This window comes from Panthera onca, chromosome C2, assembly GCF_046562875.1.
Source record: "Panthera onca isolate mPanOnc1 chromosome C2, mPanOnc1 haplotype 2, whole genome shotgun sequence".
Taxonomy (NCBI): Eukaryota; Metazoa; Chordata; class Mammalia; order Carnivora; family Felidae; genus Panthera; species Panthera onca.
The window spans coordinates 125,952,936-125,972,795 of NC_138347.1; the positions used below are offsets into that span (position 1 = coordinate 125,952,936).

At 39.1% G+C, this 19,860-nt stretch overlaps 1 non-coding gene across 1 annotated transcript; it reads right to left on the reverse strand.

The window, feature by feature from the left end:
• Positions 1-1,259: 1,259 nt before the first annotated feature.
• Positions 1,260-1,366, reverse strand: LOC132684535 (U6 spliceosomal RNA). Its single transcript, XR_009612720.2, has one exon. It is a non-coding gene; the product is annotated as a U6 spliceosomal RNA (small nuclear RNA).
• Positions 1,367-19,860: the final 18,494 nt, after the last annotated feature.

Genomic DNA, 19,860 nt, shown 5'->3' on the forward strand with positions numbered 1-19,860 from the left:
GATTTGTTTGAAACTCTGCATAATATATTTTAGAGATAATATGTTAATTATATAGATTAACTGCTTTTGGAATAAGATTTATGAGTGCATCCAGGAGGCCTCACTGGAGGCTAAGTGACTCAATATCTATTCCCAAACCGCTTCCCCCTTGACTCTACACAAAGGCTGGGACATATGAATGCTCACTTTCCTAGCATGCTTTGCAGCTAGCTGTAGCCACATGACACAATTTTGGACAATGGGATGAAACTGCAGTTTGCTGGGATTTTTCAGAAAAGTTTTGCTCTTTTATATAAAAGTAGACAGTGTGGCTGGCTTCCACCTCTCTTTTCCCATCTTTGAATGGAATCTAGGTTCTGGCTTAGTGAAGCCATATTGCAACCGAGGGAAAACTAAATTGAAATACAAGCACCAGGTCTTTTTTTCACTGAAATATTGAAGTAAAACCATCAGCTACCCATCTCTGGGCATCTGAGACATCTATTTATGTTAAATGTAAATATATTTTTTAAATCCCATTTATTAAAATCACTGTAAGTCTAACTTTCTTTCACTTGCAACTAAATACCTTTCTAACTGACTCAATCTGTTATAGAGATTTTCTTATACAACACAATTTCTGGTCTCCACTATGAAGTGATGGTAATATCCTTTAGTAACTGAAGTTTTCATTAATTTGAATTGGATACTAAAATGCCACTTTAAAAATTCTACTCATATTCCCTAAGCTTAGTTGGGTCATCTCACCAAGTATCTGAAAGCTGTTTAAAACTATTTTAAAGTAACTATTACAAAGTGAAATGAATTATTGTTTAATTAATAAGTTCATTAATTAATGACTAGTTAATGATAAGTTCTTTCCCTGGCCCTAATTTCATCACTGTCAATTGTACTTTTATTTAAGCTCTTGACTTCAGGGTGTCACAAGTCCCACCCTTCCTCAGATGGATAATAAATGTGTATGTGTCAAGGGCTCTAAGGAGATGCCAGGATTTCAGGCACAGGACATAGTCCCACAGCTGAGACTGCTCTTCTTCCCCTGAAGCCAGCTAAATGCTATGGTCAAGCCTTCACCCCCTTTAAGAGGTCCCCCCCAAATTAGGCAAGATGTAAGACTTCACCATCTGTCCCAAATTCAACCAGTTCCAGTTTGTGTTTAAACAGAATCATAACTACAGGTCAAAACTAAGTATCACCCAATTATTCATGGGAATGAAGAGCAATCACCAATTTCTTGGTACTTACTTTCTTTTTCTTTTTTAAAACATGGAAGCTTCACAAATTTGCGTGTCATCCTTGCACAGGGGCCATGCTAATCTTCTCTGTATCGTTCCAATTTTAGTACATGTGCTGCCGAAGTGAGCACTCTTGGTACTTATTTTCATTTAAAGGCTAAACATCTGTATGTTTCAGGTAAGATAGTTTGACTTAATTAAAGACAATGGTTCTATGACAAACACCTATCAGAGTATCTAGTACACTAGTAGGCCCTTAACAAATGTTTGATAATCAATTCACTAAATGCATTAATTAGGTAGTTAATAGATATTTAGAGTTCACAATAGATTATATTTCACATCAGGAGCCCCAACTTTGCCAACACTGCTGTACAAATATAACCTGTTTTCAAAATACAAAATATTATGAAATGTGTATATGATTATCCTTCATGAGATCAGGAATACATCCTTCTCTGGTGATATATCTAGAAACAACTTCATTCATTCATTCATTTCCACACAATAGGGTGACTGCTCCTTATGTTAGTCACATTTCACCCCCATCAACTATCTCTTAGCACACTATCTCTAGTAATAGTGAGGACACCCAGCCCAATCAACACAAGCTAGATAAATAAATTATGTCCTGTTACCTCCAGGCAACAAACTCCGTAGTTAGACTGTCTGAATTAGAATCCTGACTCCAGAATGTTCACCTATGTAACCTTAGACAAATTTCTTAATCCCTCTCTTCCTTGGTTTCTTCATCTGTAAAATAGGGATGACAATCATAGTACCTACCTTATAGGATTATAGTGAGGATCGAAGGAGACTATAATGTGCTGATAGGTATTACATGTCCCATAAACTGTTAACTGATTCTAGTCATTGCATTATTTTCAAAACTTACTTTCCATACGATCTGTCACAGTGAATCCACAGGACATTACAACAGCAATTATTAGTCACCACAGTTTATAGGCAACTGTGTACAGTTCCTCTGGTTCTACTGGGAGTCAGCCATTATAACACAACATCTTATCACAGCCCTCCCAGCAGCCCAACACATGACTCATCCATGCCAAGATCTATGAGTATGCATCACAACCCAGCTGGTGTAGAACCAGGACAGAACTTGCAACAAGATGATCTGGATCCAGTTCAGCCTGGTATGTATTTAAGGGACATCATTACTCCTCAAAGAACCTGTTTCTTCATTTATAAAGTAAAAATGATTTTTACTTACTTTTAAAAAATAAACTTTACTTACTTTAATCCTCTATGTACCTCATTGTAGAGGATTAAACATCATAACGTAAGTAAGAATACCTTTCAAATGTAAAGTGTATTGTATGCTGGGTATTATTATTCATCTTTGTATCACAGCTTCATTAATTCAAAATATGCTTAGTTCATTTCTGGCTGTTCCAGACACTGTGTTAAGTTCTAGGGGCATGGAAATAAATAACATACAGTAGCCAGAGTTGAATATATATTTGTTTGGTATATTATTTGTTAATTGGTCAATTAACATTGTTAAAAAACATTTGGACTGGAGAGCTTATACCCAGTTTGAAAGAGACACAAGATGCCATATTGCATTTTATCATAGCAGACATGTGTCTTCCTCTCTTTGTGCACTCCCAGTGAGCATTTACATCTATAATAACATCGAAACGCTCGACTATAACCAAGTTTAATTCCCATAAATTCCCCTTTCTAGACTGTGAGCTTCTTGAGGGTATACCTATGCAGTTTTTCTTCTTTGTATCTTTGGTATTTATCTCAGAATACTGCATAAAATAGACACTTAGAAAACATATATTTTTCAGTACCTAAATATGACCAACTGCCTTTAAGTGTCAGGGAAAAATAATGTCACAATTCAATCAAATCCTTTCAACCAGAAACCTTATGAATGCAGTTCTTTTTTTTTTTTTTGTACCAGCATTGGGTGTGCACTACCTCTCTCTATGTACACAAGTATACACATCTGTACATAGGTAGGCTAGTGGACAGCCCTTGCTGAGAACACTACGTTTTAAAATACTCAGTAGCCATTCAGTAAATGACAACTTCTGATGGCCTAAGCTTTCAGAAAGAGTTAATGTACCTCAAAGAAGTAATCAGTGTAACTTTCCAACCAGTAAAATCAAGCCCCTTATATTCTATTTAATTTCCTAGGAGTTTTTATATACATATATATGTTCAGCATACATAGCCCCTCACACATATACCAGCACTATATATTTTTTTACAACATAGGGTTTTCTAGGATTGAGTAGTTTTAAACAACAGTATTTTATTATTTTAAGCACACCCACTGTGGAAACATTCTCGGGTCTCACTGCTTCTGCTATTGGAACATTTGTTTTTTATTCTGAATATTTCAGCACATCTATTTACCTGGCACTATATTTAGTACCACAGTGCCAAGATGGCATATATAAAGATTCAATTGCAATTCCCATCTGATGTCCCTTCCCTCTCCTTTTTACCCCCTTTTTTATGTCCACACTCTGAATTCAGCACAAAGTTGGTGTGTTTAATTTAAAAAGAAGTAAAACGCTCCAGGAGACGCCTCAGACCACTGCAAATCACCTACTTTATAGAGGCAGTAAAATTGTGTATCGGATTAGAAGTGATGCTGATCTGAAATTTATGATAACTTTTAATGGCATTATAATTTTTTTCCCTGTGCGCTCCATAACTGCGTCGTTTCGATGCACAGTGCAGTGAGATGAAATTTGTAAGGGAAGAACATTACCCAGGCAAGCCCAGGGGAAAAAAAAAAAAGTCAGCAGAATAATGCAACAGCCCCACACGGGCGGATGGAAGCTATTCTTTCCATACACTATGTAGAGGCACAAACTCCAAACGACCCTTTGAAACTAAAGGCAACCCAGAGTACAGATTTTGTTGATAAAACTAGGAAATATGGTAAAAGCAACCTCTTAAAAAAGCAGATACACGTGGCTTCTGCACACCACCTCGCCACTTTGGGGACTCTTCATGTCTCTTGCCTGAGAGAAGCACACTTGGGTGTCCTAAGGTAGTTTTCTGGAACAAACAGCTCTTTCCTAAGCTGGGTCTATTGTCTGGTTTCCGTGGAACAACTCAACATCCCACTGGTTTCAAGAAAGCATGAGGGGGTATCACAGGGTTAAAGACTTGTGAAAGACTTAAGACTTGTGTCTTAAGTTTGCAACTAAGAAACTGCTGAAAGAGATGAAGAACTCAATGAGAGGAAGAGAGTAAAAGAGGGAGACATGAAAGAACTTTTGAAAAATTCCACAATTAATGTATATATTAAGTTCTAACTTGACATGTAAGAGAAAAACTCTCCAGAAAAGCCACCAGAACCAAAGGAGAAGACTTCTCTTCAAGTCTTTTCTTCAGGGATAATCCAGCCTCTGTTCAAATACTTCTAAGAACAAGGGGCTCATTTCCAATTTAAGCAGTTCATGAATTCATTTATAAATTCATTAACAATGTATTCAGCATAGTGCAGGCACTGCATGCTATTCTATTGTTTATTGTGTGTAACTTCTTGCCCACACCCTGGGAAGCTATGTTATCCATGGCCCACTTCACAGAGAATTAGAATAAAAGAAAATTAGAATGTGTCACAGCAAAGACTCTTAATGGCCATCCAGCCCAACCCCTTCATTTTACAGAGAATGAAATGAAACTGAGATCAAGAGTGGGGAAGTCAATTATCCAAGGTCACATAACTAATTCATTGCAAAACCTTAGTTAAAACCCACATCTGATTCCCCATCATATACTTTTTCAGGTGAGCCATGATGCTTTTTCTTCACAAATCATACACATCATTGTCCCATGTGTCCAGCTTCTCAAGCTTATCTAGATGTTTCTCTCTCCTACTCTGGCTGAAAGGCTCTATAGCAAGTGTATGAGTCTTTAATCAAACAGTCTGGGAATGTGTATGTGGTCATTATCCTTCAGTTCTTAAGTAGGTTGGGAAGACAAATCCTTTTCTTCAATACCATCCATAATCTATTTTTCACTGACCATGGCCTCTTTTAACAGACTAATAGGGAAGAAGAAAATTCTCCCTTTACTCCCAACATTTTCAGCTTCCTACCCAAAACTGAAAATCGTTTAGAGGACTCGATTTCTCCTTTTCTCTTCCCAACTCTTCTCTACTTCTCCTCTTCTCTACTTCTACCTAGTGCTTGTCTTTATTTATAAATATTACATGTTCTGTGGGACTTCAAACACTACCCCACATAGGGCTGACCTCTGCCTCTTCTCGGTCTGAACTTTGACATTTTTGTCTGTTTTAGCATCAATCATAAGTTTCCTCCTGCTGAGATTTTTGCTTTTATATCTTTTCAAACTTGAGCTTCTTTAAGGCAAAGTTGCTACCTCAATTACTTTTGTGTCCCTAGTTCCTGACACACAGTGGAGGCTAAATTAATATTTTCAAACGAAGGTACGCAAATCAGCAGAGCTGGAAGTGAATGTGTGTTTTCAGTCTTACAGTCTATTTTGCTATGTTTTAGGTTTATGGTCCCAGAAGGCAGCCCACCTCTGATTGAACCATATTTGGTTGCACATGTCACTGTCTTCCTTCTCCCAACCTACAAGATACTCCTCTTTCCTGGGAGATTATCTGGATTCCTGTCACCTCACCCCATGTGCCTCTGGAGGGGTCTAGTTGGAGGGGCCAGATTTACCCTCTGTGTGAAGACAATCTCACACTTGTGTAGCTCTAATGATGCAGAAATTCTCCTTTCTCCATGGTGTCATGTGTCACCACTATTAATGTTGATTTCCCTTCATGTTTAAGGACTTTTTCTAACATTCTTACTCAATCTTACCTACCATTCCCTCTAGGAACCCATTATTTATTCCTTTAATACTCCACCCCCAGAAAGATGTTCTCTAGCAGTGAGGCCAACTTGGATGACTCACAGCAGATGTAATTGGTGAGCAAAATGTAGTCAGACTGGCTTCATCCACTTGCCAACGCTGTGACCTTCTGTAAATTCCTTAAACTCCCTGTGCCTTAGTTCCTTTTCTGTAAAGTATCTTGTGGGGTTGCTGTGAGCATTAAAGAAAATAGTGCCTATAAAACGCTTAGCACAGTACAGGGCATATAGTAATTGCAAAATAGATGTCTGCTCTCATTATTGTTATCATTCTAAATTAGGAACGCAAAGGCAGTACACACCCTACTGATGCCCACAACCTCTTTTAGGTTGTGCTCATGTTCTAAAGCTTCACATAAACCTCATATTCTCTCATAAACAAACATATTTTTGGCCATGACTCTTTTTTTTTTTAGTCTTCTTGTCTCCTCCTTGTTCACTTGACTGCTGTCATGTTCTAACTGCTGGGAGAGCCCTTGCCCAACAGAAAGTGTCCTTCTAAATCTGCCCAAAAGGGAAAGCAAAGACACATGAGGAGGAGAAAAGAGCCCCACATTAGAAAGGATGATCTCATGTTGAGATCAGGGATCCTCCAAGTTCATTCTCTACCACCCCTCTGAAGGCAGTAGGCCTGAGCAAACTGACCTACCAGGTTGCATAGCATTTCTTCCAAGTGACGTGTAACCACAAAGCTAAAAACCTCAGCATCCAGGCCCTTATGGTCTACCCTGGAGACTTAGGTTAATGATGAGCCAGCACCTTGGGTTTACTCTAAATCACTCCTCTTAACCTAATTATATGCCAAGGGGGAAATCCAATGTATTTGATCAAGTCTTGCTAGTATTTTCCTTGTCTAATTCCATTAGTCTCATTGATGCAAAGGGTTCCTAAAGCAATTAAAGCAAGTGCTATCCCCTGAGAGCTATGGGATGAGTATCTCTTCCCTACTCTTCTCAGAACCTGGTTTTCCCTGGTGAATGGCATAGGCAGGGCTGGGCAGAGGACCCTTAAACAGGAATGGTGTCCTTTGGTGCCAGCAAATTAGGATCTGACTTCACTTCAATTAAGGGTGTTCTCAGATATAAAGTATATCAGCTGAGAAATGTGGAGGGAGGGGTGCTGTGTTCTTGGTGAGATTGTTCTTCACAATTCTTTCTCCCAAATGTTCATTTCACAAACTATATACATTTTATTCAGTCTCATTACAATCTATCTACCTAGAACCTCAGTGACCCACAAAATGCCTTCAAAGTCATTGGTCCATTTCAGAAGCCTCTAGTAGCCCATTAGAAATGTCAGTGCACACTCAACAAGCAGCCAGATCCAAATACGCTGAGGCTTAACCTCATTAAAATGTTTCCACGACACAGGGTCAAACTTATCTTGCCACGGACTCGTTTCCTCTCGCCAAACGCTGAGAAACCATTTTCTTTCTAATTAATTTCATCTAGATGAAACCTGCACAAATGTCAGTTCAACAAATTAAGACTTATTGATTATTGGCTTTTTAAAAATAGTTAATGGTTCTGTCCAAAGATGGAATATTTTAGGGACATCAGCAAGACATGTTAGCTTAGGTTGATTTTGGTGTTTTTGAACAATGAAAATAATGTTGTAAGCATCTTTCACAATCTTATTGCTCACTTTTCACCTAAAACTTTATTCTTGTTTTATAGTCATAAAATTTAACTAGCTAGAAAACCATATCTTTGAATTTGCTGGAAGAACAAATGCTACATTTATACTTCATACATGCTACTCTGGAGGTTGTCCATCTTGTTTCCCCTTTTTCTCTCCCTTTAAACACTGCAGAATGTTAAGTTTGTTCATCAGGATTGTTGATAGCAAAAGGGGGGGCAGAGTTAAAAATGAGATAAAACTGAGACACCTGGGTGGCTCAGTCGGTTGGGCGTCTGACTTCGGCTCAGGTCATGTTCTCGTGGTGCATGAGTTCGAGCCCCGCATTGGGCTCTGTGCTGACAGCTCAGAGCCTAGAGCCTGTTTCATATTCTGTGTCTCCCTCTCTCTCTCTCTGACCTTCCCCCATTCATGCCCTGTCTCTGTCTCAAAAATGAATAAATGTTAAAAAAATTTTTAAAAAATGAGATAAAACTAAAATTCCTTATCAGAAATCTTGTTTCCTTTCCTTTCCTTCCTCCCTCCCTCTTCCTTCTTTCTCTTTCTTTCTTTCCTTCCTTCCTTCCTTCCTTCCTTCCTTCCTTCTTTCTTGGTTGATACTGGAAAAGGGTGAATGCCTTGACCTAGCCCATGAGTTTCTGGCATACTGTTAACCACTCACCAAGCCTTGCTGAATCCTACGTATGCTAAGGTAAAGGTCAGAGGGGAATGCTGGCCTCAACTACTATTCTCAAGAGGATGCAATCTAGTTCAGAATATCTACATGCACATAAAAAGTTGTGACCTACAAAACTTTCTGAACTATACATGTGGTAGAATTCAAATCTGAGACTTCATTTGGTTTACAAACTTCCTGTAAAGTAGCATGTGATCCCTATTTACAGGTAGAAAAATAGGCAAAGGTAAATAAATTGCATCAAAAATAACATTGGAGCAGGAACTAAAAGCAAGCTTCAGTTCTAAAGTACTTAAAGTAGGCCATTCATTAACATACTATCCAGCTCATCAAGAGCTTTTATTCTATCAATTAAGTACATCCAAGGCCTACAAGTAAGGCTTCCTAAAAGAGTGGAAATCAGGTGCATAATCCACACAGGCAAATTGCTTCTAGGAAAGAGATTTATAACAAACCTTTTTTCTTCCATTCTACTCAAATGGTTTGATTTGTGAGGGAATATCTGAGTACAATTACTTTCTATATTCACTTTGAGAGTATAAGTGTTTAGTCTTCATCTATCAGAACAGATCCATGAAAAGTTCATAGATATCATCTAGTCTGACCATCATTTTGCAGAAAATAACTGGATCCCAGAGAAGTTGTTACTTGTGTGAGGTCATATAACTTGAAGGAGTGTGTACATGTGTATGTGTGTTAGGGTATGTATGTATGAAAGGATTTTTATCTTGCTATTCAATACAATAATATGCTATTATTTTGTCCCTCACCACACATCAATTAAAGGTAAGCATGGATGTTTTGGAAAAGGTGCCCAACTAGGTGACATCAATGACCAGAGAACTAGCAAATTCAACTTTGGAAGAGAGCTGAAGAAAAGTCCTCATATTCAACCTGGGCCTGAGAAGACTAGAGGGTGTGAAGTCCATAGGGAGACATGCCCCACAGCCTGCAACAGAAAGGTCTCAGCTGAGGTGTGACAAACTTAAGGCAACTTAACTTTAATTAAGTAAAATTACTTAAGCCTAAGGCAAACTTAAGAACCAATATCTCTTGGGCCAGATAAAAGAACAAAACCTAGTGAGCCTCTCATGGAGGCCTTTCATCTTAGAGGAGACTTTAGAAATGAAGACTAGAGGATAGAGGTAAAGAATCTGATGACTACATCACTGCAACAGGGGATTGGACCAGTTGACCTTGAAGTCCCAGGCAGCTCTAAAGGACTTTGATTGCGATTTATTTTTATGTTTGTATTTATGTTCTGTCAACAAACCCATAAGCTCTGGGGCTGCATTAATGAATAAATGATAAGTTTAAAAATTATAATGGTGTCATCAGGAGCAGAAACCAGTGCTGGTTTATGGCTAGGTCTTAATCTATGCCACTGAATTGGACACAAAGGACAGGTTCTCTCATTTCAATTTGTCATGACCAGCAAACGTGGGAGCCTCAGTCTTCACCTCAGGCAAAGCAAGCTTCACTAGTTGTGCTGGGTCAGAACAACCAAATCTCTTGTTCACATCCTTGTGTGTCTCCTGTTAGGCACTGTATGCATGATACAAATAACACATCTTTTTAGCAAGTGTTTTGTAGGTATAGGGATGGAATTATTGGCACAAGGAAGGGAACTGATGTCAAATATCTTGACAAAACATTCACTATAGTTTCTCTTGAAATTTTAAGACCAAAACCAGGTTCAAATTCACCTGCTGTAGGTGAGTATTGACAAAAAGACAATAAGTTTACCATAAACAAAAATTCATTCAATTTTCAAAGAGGATGCTCTGGCATGATGCTAGGTTCAGTTGTACCAATATGTTGGCTGAGCACTATTATCAGAAAAGGTATTTGCCATCAGTTATTTTCCCAGATCCAGTAATTTCAGCCTGCACCTACTATACTCTTGCTCAAAAATGCAATTTGTATAATGCAGACAATCTCTAAAAGGAGATAAATAAGAATGCAAACAAGAGATTTGACCATTCGGACTCAACACAGCTAATCAGTGGTACTAACAAGGTATGGTCCATAAGAATAGTGATAGAGAAATGTGTTTTTCTGGTATTTAGTTCCCTAAATTATGACCAATAGATAACATCCAGGCATATAAGCAGGAAATGGAGATCCACTAATTAAACACAGTACCACCATTATCTTTGATTTGAAAAGAGGATAAAATTAACACAAACCTGTGTGGACAATCTGAAAATGAATATGAGGTATAGGAAGTACTTCATAAGGCTTCTCAATGTGATATATTGATATCTTGTAAATGTAAGTTAGTTATAGGTAAATGGCTATATTTTGCCACTAGTAAGAATTAAAAATTTAGGATTTTTACTGAATAGAATCAGAAGTCTCCTTATTGGGAGCAAGTCAAAGAGGTGGAGTATATACTTTACAAGGCCTTTTGCTCTTCCTGTGTAGTCTGCTGAAGAACACTAGACAGTTATAAATGAGGCTTGTGTCAAACAACATATGCTGAAAGGAGTTGGGAATAGGACACATATAGAGAAGAGAAGTCAGGGAGTGGTGGCGGGTGGGCAAAACTTATTGCAAAGTTTTGCCATCTCTGTTTTAAGCCAATGTTATATTATGTTTGTATTGTGCACCACTCTAGACTGTCTGGATGAGTGTCCCTCCCATTGGTAAGAAATGGCCCTTGAGAGCTTGTATAAGCCTTATATGACCAACTGCTTACTTGGCTCCCATGTGCCAACAATGACAGATTTCTGTTTGTTAATTATCAGTATTTTGTTTGGGGAGGAAAAGGGGAATTGTTTATTTTTTGCTAATAAGTCTTTTCATAATATAACATTACCTGCATCAGTTACCTGCACTATGCTTTTGGTGTCATAAGGAACAGAACACGGAACCCTAATTGGCTTAAGTAAGAAGGAAATTTGTTGGCCCAATAACTGAAAAATATCTGAGTTCAAATATGGTTTGGTTCTGTGGCTCAAATAACCAGTAGGATATTTTCTCTCTTACTTTCTCATGGCTCTTCAATTGGGTCCCATTTTTAGAATGGCTTTTCTCTATAGTGGCAAGATGCTTAGTTCAGTTTCAACCTTACCTCCTCTTGGGTTTAGATCAAGTGGGAAAAACAGCAGGGCAGCAAAAGTCTGATTGAGTCTCATTGGCTCCGATTGGGTCATGTGCCCATCCGTGAACCAATCATGGTGGCCAAGCAAAGGCAATGCACTGATTAGCTGAGGCTGGGCCAAAGGTGTATCCAGGACTTGGACTGAGATTGGTTCTTTTTTTTTTTCAAAATTTTATATTTTTTAAGATATCTCTACACCCAAAGTGGGGCTAGAACTCACAACCAAGAGATCAAGAGTTGCACGCTCTACTAACTGAGCCAGCCAGGCAACCCCTGAGATTGGTTTTAATACAATACACAATGTCTTGGACAGAGAGGAGGAGGATATGGTGGCTTCCCACCAAAAAATCCAGATACTGTTACTATGAAAAAAAAAATGGATATCAAGCTGAAAAACAATGGATATCCATTATATCAAGTCTTACCTACCAGATTTTAGGTTCACTGGGGTCAGAGACTATATCTTGTATTTCTCAGGGCCAGCCACAATACCTAGTTTACAAATAACTGATATTCAATAAGCATGTAATAGTTGATTTATTTATTAATTTAGTCAAATTGGAAAATCTGACATTAGGAATCACTCTGGCTTTTACCCAGACCTTTCTGCTACCTGAAAATGGCTACACTTCATTCAAGAAAAATAAAGTTTAAAGTGCTATCTTCACTCACAGAACCACCTTTTATTTTAGAAATGGACTATGTTGTGACTGAACTGTGAAATATTATTAATAATAACAATATTCAATAGCACCATACTAAAATATTTCAAGTAAACCTCATGACAACCCTGTGAGAAAAATATTATTATCCCTATTTTACAGATATAAAAAATGAGGCCCAAAAAAGTCAAAGGACCTACCTAAAGTAACACAGCCAGCAAATGACAGAGCTAGAATTTAAACCATAATCAGATCATGATTCAAAGCCTAGTGTAGGTGCCACCACCTTCCAGAACCATTACAGTTGGAATCAACCAACCCTTCTACATTATTTGATATGTCGCTTACAGCCCTTATTTTGTTCTGACTTGGATAACGGTTTACATACCCTTATCTCCCACTAGATTCTGATAGTCTCAGCATCCCCAGGGGAATAGTAAATAGCAGAAAACAGAAGCCAGAAAGATAAGGGGAAAAAACAGCAAGATAGGCTGAGAGCAGGATGAGGGGCATTTCCTGGACCACTTGCTGTCCCAGCCCCAGTACCTGCTACTTCTCCTGCCACTGAGGCAGAGGCAGGATCTGATCTCAAACCAGGCTTGCAGATGAGCTCTCCACCACCAGATCAACCTTCCAAAATAGGAACCTTTCAACATGTCATTCCCCAACTCCAACTCTTTTGGGTAAAACTTTATTTACAAAAAGCATGGCTCTAGTTTGTCGAATTGAGTTTTTAACATATTTTGGTAAGGTATTATTTATCCTGATTATGGAGTTTTTTCTACCCTTTTAAATTTTGCACCTGAGGCAGATGCCTCCTCTCCTCACTTTTGTCCTGACCCTACTCCAGGAGCTTCCTATTACCCATAGAGCAAACCCTGCAACACTTAGCATGATGTTCAAGTCCTCCACAAAAGAATTTTCATTTACCTTTCTAACTTGATCTTTAGTCTCCACTCCAACACACTAATCATCTTACTATCATTCTTCTCTCCCCTTTCCTGCTCTGTGCAATGTTCCCCAACACAGGCTTTAATCTATCCTTTCCTTAAAGGGCACCTCCTAGACATTTACTGATTCCCCTTCCCTCTCCTTGGACTAGGTCCCACATTGGCTCAGGTGTCCCATGAGTTTGCCTGAATTCACTAACATTTTAACATTTTAAACCCTTAAGGCCAAAGACTCTTAAAATCATTGTTTCTTCCATCTGCTCTGCCATTCCTCACCCCCACAGCTACTATTGGGCAACAAGTTAATGCTCAATAAATTATCAGCTCCTTCATTTGATGTTTCCACAAGCTCTAGTTTGTTCCCATCTGCTAGCCAGCTTATTCCTGGGCCCACTGAGCCAGGGAAGTCCTTTTCCTGGACTTCAGAAGCTCCTGAGAAGACAGGAAGATGGATTTGGGAGGTGGCAAAACCAAGAAGCTACCCCTCTCAGAACCTCGGGCTTGGGGTCAGGGCCCTACATAGAGTATGGGACTGGCATTTATTCTGATTTTTGCTTCTCATAAAACTTTGAATCTTGGAGACTACCCATCCCAAAGGGACTCAGGTGGTTCTGGTTCAGCTCAAACTAGAGAATGAAAACACTTTCCCAGGGAAAACCTGGCTTTGCCAAACTAAAAATAAACAAAATAAAATATTTTTAATAAATAAATATTTGGATCTAAAAAGAATCATTCTTTACATATAACTGCCTGTGCTTATTTATTTTCTTATGTTTTATTTTCTATTTGAGAGAGAAGGAGAGCACAAGCAGGGGAAGGGCAGAGAGACAGAATCTGAAGTAGGCTCCAGGCTCTAAGCTGTCGGCACAGAGCCCAAAGCAGGGCTCGAACTCACAAGCAGTGATATCATGACCTGAGCCAAAGTCAGACACTCAAAGTACTGAGCTACCCAGGTGCCCCTGAGCTTATTTATTTTTAAATGTGTGACCAGAACTGAAAAATAGATGGATAGTTTTACAGAGAAATATTGTTTGCCAACTTTCATCACAATTACTTATTTACTAAGTGAATATTTATTTATTGTCTATCATGGGCTAAGTGCTAGCGATAGTGTGATAATCAAGACAGACATGGTTCCTGGCCTCTTGAGGCTTTCACCATATATTTTATTTTTATGAGAACTGTTACAAATTACTTTGGAATTCCTTTAATAAACAAGTAACTATTAAGCTCAAAATAAATGCCTAGTCTAGATATGTGGGGATACATTCATGAATAAAATAGACAAACTCCCTTCCCTCAGGAAGTTTATAGTCTAGCTGGGTTCAATAGACAATAAACATAATAAGTGTAAACTATATTAGAGGAATAAGAGCTATGGGAGAAATAAAACATCAAGCAAGATAGGAATGGAGATTTGAGGAACCCAAGGCAACGAGTATGGCTGGAGTGTAGTAAGGGAGATGGAGTGAAAACAGGTGAGGGCAAGAGGAGGGTACCTTGTGTGGCCATGTGGGCCACAGAAAGGGCTTTGGCCTTTACTCCATAAGGATAAAAGTACTGCTGAAGATTTTGAGTGGGGGATGACATGATGTGACTGTAATAAAAGCATCCCTCTGCCTGCTATCTTTGGAATAGACTGGACAGGTGAGAGAAGCAAGATTACAAGCAAGGAACCAGTTAGGAAAAATACAGCATGACCAAAATTAGAAAAGGTAGTGGCTTAAACCAATAGGCTGGCAGTATAGACAATGAAAAGGGGTAAAATTCTGGATTTATATTGTTCTTTATTGAGGATATGAGCTGTCTTATTACCTCCTATATTTGTAGGGGAGATTAAATGAGATCAAACATGAAAAGAGTTTAAAACAGTGCCTAGCACTGCTTAATAAACAACAACAGTAATTATGACTATTATCCATAGGCCATTGGTCAGTGGGTGGTCCTCTGTAGTCCTGGAAGTGAAAATAATTCTCTTCAATGCTAATAGAAAGTCCTACAAATGGGATTTGGATTGGGACCCAAAGTGGGGAAGTCCCTCTCTGCTTCCTTTTGTCACAGGCTTTTGCCTCAAGGCCAAGGGCAGCCAGGACCACCCAACTCTCAGTGTCTGTGTCAGTTTAGCTCCGTCCTAATCTCCCAGCCCTTACCTTCTCACTCACTCCACCCTTCCTGGCTTCACATAACCAAGACTCTGGAGTGAGCAAGCACAGACTCCTCTCCTATATGGGAGCACTTGGGTGACAAATACCTTTTCACCTGGGAAGGAGGGATGTCATCTTGGGGGAGAACCTAGAGTCCTGGTAAGCCCTTGGGGCCATTGCTAAGGGACTCATCTGGCTGTCACAGGAGTTCTGGAAAACCCCTAGAAAGAAAGCATGGAAAAGAGCTCAGCTTTGCTGTAACTGGGATGCAGCATCCTCATCACTCAAAAGAGAAGAGGCTGCAGGAGAGAATGCAGTCAAGTGGAATATTGGAGTATACTTTAGAGAAATTTCGCCAAAAGGGAAAGCAGAGATGATGGTCCCTTTTTAAAATTCCCTACAAGAAAAAAAAAAAAATTCTCCAGAAGTTAAAACTATTTTAATCAGCTGAAAAACATACATGGGCTTTACAGCTCCAAGACAGCTTGCACAGGCCCCGATAAATGCCTATCGCTCATTTGCATACGCTAACAGCTACACTTTAATCAGCCTCCTAATCCCTGATGGTATTAATGAATTTTTTTATGCTTTTTTTTTTTTTTTTAGTATCATGTTTGCTAATTCAAAAATGATCAGCGGCTTCTGTGTGCCTTTTTTTATGCAGGAAATAATGGGTGAGCTGGGTACTCCTGTTATCCCGCTCTCACAAATAATTAAGACTACAAAGGGTACAAATCAGTTTGAATGCGGTGCACAAAGGCATGGGCTCAGCAAAGGCCTTTCTCTGTTTCTGTTTCTCCCTCCCCCACCCCCTACTTTCTCTCTTTGTATTTGTTCCTTTCCTTTGACAAGAGGTGGTTTCCAAAGACACCTGGACAAGCAAGGAGCTGACTGATCCAAAATATTAATTCCCTGCCTCCCTCCACCCCTACCCCCATCACCAGGACATGCAAAATGATGTGAGTTTTCATCTCAGAGGGTTTGGATGCCTCTCAAGACTGGTTTTCAAACCACAAACTGCAGTAGAAAGAAAAACAGAACTTTCTGACATGTCACTCCCCTATTTCTCCTCCTCCTTAGTTGTTCACTTTCCCAGTAAGAACCGGCCAGCCCTGGTGCTGTCAGGTCCTGATCAGGTAAACAAGGAAAGGATTTCCTCCTGCCCTAGGCCTTGCTCCAGTTTGGCTCACAGCAGACCAGGCCAGCCAGAGACATGAGAGCTGGCAACAGGATCCCAGTGGTTCATGCAGCTATAGCACCTCCAAAATTAGGGTCAAGATTAGACATTTTAGGCCTATCAAAAAAAAAGAGAGAGAGAAAGAGAGAGAGAGCGCCAGTAAATAGTCCTCATGAGGAGTTGAACAAGCCAGCTTAGACGATGGAAATTCATAAATAAGCCAAATTTTTCTAGCCAGCATGGCTACCTAACAGACAACAGAGTTCCCTAATTTGCATTTTTCATCATCTCAGCCTGCCTGCTCACACTCACTAGTGCTGGACAGGTGAGGGGCCAAAACCTGCAGCCAGAGAAAAAAGAGGAGGTGCCAACCCTGGACAACCAGCAGCCTGGGTAATGCACTCTCAAATAGTGAATAATTAGCAAGAAAATATAGATACAGTCCAGTGCAGGTACATCTATAAGTAAGCTATATGGCAAATTTACTACATATTTTAACAATAAAAAAATTACTAGATGTAAAAATATAATGTTCGAAGCATCTTAAGATACAGAGTTATTTTGGAAAGGTCAGGGAGAAGTCATGCCATATATATTTTTTAAATTTTTAAATTTTCTCATTCAAGAGAATGTTGGGAAAAGTGATGAGACAACTAAATTTGCAAAGTCCTTTGCATTGTAACAAGGATAAAGCATTGTGTGAGTATATAATGATCATGAAATCAATGGTCTCCTGTTCTCTTTCAGCAGGCAGCTCATCACCTGGCAACCTCTCACTAACTCCATTAGAAAATGGCTTAGAATTCCAGATAGCTAAAAGTTAGAGACACGTTAATTTTTACTTCTTCTCTTTTCTCTTCTAGTTATTTTTAGCATTCCTAGTAGAACATTCTTTGGTACACAGTGGGCACACTGAATAACTCTAGGGTGCCATGACTCTAAAATGCTATTGTTGGGAAGCTATCGCTGACATTGAGCTTATCTAATGGTGTGATATCTCCTTTAATTGTATGAATAGGGCTCGTCTATGGAAATAACGATTTTAAATTTACCAGAAACCTAATTCATTTTGCAGAGATGGAATTATATTCTACTTTAAAACTCCTGATGATTCAGATAGGCTTTTTCCAGCTTCATTCTATTTACCTCAATATCTCTTAACTTGACCGATCTTTAGGCCATTTTAACACCCACTAAGCCACGTATCTATCAATTTTTCAACAGATTAGTGCAATGTCCATTGTGCCATCCACATTTGGCATCTCAACCAGTAGGTAAGTGGAAAGAAAGGAACACCAGTCGTGCTTCTAGTTTGCTATTCTAGAGGAAAACTTGAGATCTCTGGGGAGCATTATTTACCATTTGATTTATTCTCGCTCTATAGACCTTATTTACTTAGGCCATTGTTTCCTTCAACAGCAGTGCTTGAGCCTAACTGCTCATAAGCACCTGAAAACCTTTTTAAAACATAGGTCTACCATGTAGTGCTCTCATAAAATCTAACTTAATTAGTCTAGGGTAGGCCACCTAACATTGGTATATTTAAAATCCGACCAGATGATTCTCTTTTTTGTTTGTTAAGTTTGTATTTTTTCAGTAGGCTTCACACCCAGCACAGAGCCCGTTGCGGGGCTTGAACTCACAACCCTGAGATCAAGACCTGCGTTGAGATCAAGATCCAATGCTTAACCAACTGAACTACCCAGGCATCCCTGAACAGGTGATTATAATGTGCAACCAACCAGTGTTCTACAGAAAGCCAGGCAGGGGGAGCTTGACACCTATATCATTTTCCAGCTGCTAATCAAACATAAAACAATTAAAGAAAGGATCATTATCCTCAAAAGAGAAATGATTAAAATGCCCACCCAACAAATCTCATTGAATTTTTAGTTACATATAGTTCCAAATCCATCATTTTTCTATTTCCAAAAGTATTGGAACTTCTTCAAAGAGGCATTTACAATTTTATTGTTACTACCATGTGCCTATAGGTCACATTCCTCCTGGGAGCCCTCGGCAATAACACAATTTCTATTTATGCTCCATCACATCTAAAAACTAAAGCTCTCTAAAGAAGAGTTGTGCTTTTCTACACCAAATCTCAAGGGCAACTAATGCTGAGCTGCCCAAAGCCTCACTAGAACAAATGCAGGGTCCTTTTTCTCAGTTTTATGGCCCAGAGTTTCTACTCTTTCCCTCATCATTGAAGAGTTATTTCTGGAGGTGGTTCCACAACAGAAGGTCTCATAGAAGGAGATTAGGATCACAGAGAAAAATCATCAGGGTCATCTTTAACTTCACTAAAGTGATCTGTAAGCAGTGAAGGTGGGCACCAAAAGGAGAGAGGTATTTGTGAAAATTCAGTTTTGTTCCTGATCTTTGCCAACACAAAACAAAACCACAACCATTATGGAGGAAGTCTCTTGATGCTGGCAGATGGCTGTCTTTCGGATCTATAGCAGTGTCTGAAAGAGCATCCCTGGTTTGTTAACTTAAATATCTGTCAGGGAAAAAACTTGAAGATAAATGCAAATTTTTAAAAATTGGACTAACAGCTCTCCTGAACACATGTGGATAGCTGAGGGGCTGAAGTAAGTCCTGGGGATGGTGAATCACAAACACTGCAGAGTATACTATTCTGGATAATGACACAAGCTTGCACTGGGTTTAAGCTTAATTCAAAGCCAAGCCCTGGGTACTCTGTGAAATAAAGCTTTGAAAGAAGCCATTTTCTCCCCAAACACGGGAACTCTCCCAACTTTCTTCAACTGTTTTTTAACATCTTCCTTTAAGAAAGAAGTCATCAGTTGTTTTCATTGTAAACAGTGTTTACAGCTATATATTTTTACTATTCCTTTCCTAACATCAAACAAGCCAAAACAATATCTCTGTAAGTACTTAATCATAGAGAAGCTTCTTCTAAACTCATTCATTTGTTCACTCAATAATTAATAAACATTAGGACTTATATGCACGGGATCTGTACCTCAGGACTCTGGTTTTTTCTTTGCCTTTTCCCCTTCTGCCTTCGCATAACAAACTTGTCTACCCAATTGGTTTCTCCCTTGAATTTAACGGGTGTATCTGCATCTGCTCTCCTATTGTCTCAGAGCTTTGTGCCCAACATCATGATTTTTGTTCTTCCTTTTGCTCCTTTCTTTAATCAAGGCCCATATAGTTATTCTCTTTTCCACTGTCTTTGCCACTTAACTCCAAAGTCCTTTAGGATGATGCATTCCACCATCAGGTGTTTCTCTGTCTCTTTGTTCCCACCTGCCTGGGCAGGCACTTTTCAACTTAGATGGCTCCCTTGTGAAACATTCCAGGAGGCATCTTTGCTTGTCTCATGGGTTTTTTTATTTTGTTGTCTTTGCTTTGTTTTTCTT